The following is a 1,657-nucleotide window of genomic DNA, read 5'->3' as shown; positions in this document are numbered from 1 at the left end:
ATCATCATCCTCCTCAGCCTGTTGAGGAAGGTTGAGTGTGATCATCATCCTCCTCAGCTTCCTGAGCACAGCCACCATCTTCCTCCCTTCAGCTTCCTGAGCACAGCCACCATCTTCCTCCCTTGAGTGTGATCATCATCCTCCTCAGCTTCCTGAGCAGCAAAGCCACCAGCTTCCTCCAAGGTTGAGTATGATCATCATCCTCCTCAGCTTCCTGAACACAGCCACCATCTTCCTCCCTTGAGTGTGATCATCATCCTCCTCAGCCTGTTGAGGAAGGTTGAGTGTGATCATCATCCTCCTCAGCTTCCTGAGCAGGAAAGCCACCAGCTTCCTCCAAGGTTGAGTATGATCATCATCCTCCTCAGCTTCCTGAGCACAGCCACCATCTTCCTCCCTTGAATGTGATCATCATCCTCCTCAGCCTGCTGAGGAAGGTTGCATCCTCCTCAGCCTGTTGAGGCAGACAGGACGTCACGCTGCCTCAAAGACACGCCAAACCCAGCATCCCAGCATTCTTTTTGCAAAAGGGGCTGCCTCCCTCGAAATTTTCGCCCGAAGCAACCCTCCTTTAGCACGACCAGCAAAGCGTGCAAAATATCATTATTAGACTACCCCCGCGAAAAAAATCTCTAAAAGGTGAGGTGGCAGATCACCTGCACAGGTCATTTTGTGCAGTTCAAGAAGGAGCATAATCTCTAAATTCATCCGGCACCGATCCATTCGCTTGCCATGCCATATCCTCGGGTAATGGCGCATCGCCATTTTCGGCTGGGGCCTTGTCGCTTTTTTCTGCCAACATCGGCTCCAAATTATCCACCAGTTCCAAAGCATCCCTCTCAGGACAATTCCTTTTAGTGTGGTCAGTGACGAATCTGAAGCAGCAATGGCAATAATGCCCCTTTTTTTCCTTTCCGTTTCCCTGGGCCTTCTTCGTCCTCTCTTTTCTTTTGACGCTTGGGCGCCCGGCACGGGGCCTGTAGGCGGGGGGCATGCAGAGTTTGGTATCTTTCAAGTCTATATGGCGTTTCACATCATGCATGTTCGGAACACGTAGAGATTCGACGACAAGGGTTCCGTCTGCCTCTTCCGTACAGTACACGTCTTTCCATGCCCGCGTTGTGTACTTTCTATCTGTCAAATTATAGAGATATTGCCCATTTTTTTTGGTCGCGACATAAGCATGCCTACATGGGACTCCTTTTTCTGTTCCAAACGAGCAGTCGCAGGCCATGCCTGGATTCCTGTGTTTCAAACGATCGAAGACCACATGGGCATCACCGAAAGTTGCGTCTTTCACTGTCGCACCCACCACTTTACCATTCGCATACGTGAGTGTCACATGCCTCTCTTGTATGTGTGCTGCTGCCGTTTCCTCCTCCCTGACTAGCGCTGCTACTTTCGGGGGGAAATGCTGCTGCCAGTCATGCGCTTCTTTGCTCCTGCGCTCGTGGTGCTCCTGGATTGATCGTGCCGCCTGGAATAGGCTGTATGCAAAATGGCATGAACGAAACGGCATATCCCTATGGTTTGCACTTTCCACACATGACGATGTCTTCAAACGACCTAGCTCTGCCCTTAAAGGGAATTGGTTTTCTGCAGACCATCCCTGTCCAAAAATCCGCTGCTTTGCTTGCGCATCATCATTGATGGCGTC

This window comes from Aureococcus anophagefferens, assembly GCF_000186865.1.
Source record: "Aureococcus anophagefferens unplaced genomic scaffold AURANscaffold_49, whole genome shotgun sequence".
Lineage (NCBI taxonomy): Eukaryota > Pelagophyceae > Pelagomonadales > Pelagomonadaceae > Aureococcus > Aureococcus anophagefferens.
Note: the sequence above shows the minus strand (reverse complement) of the source record.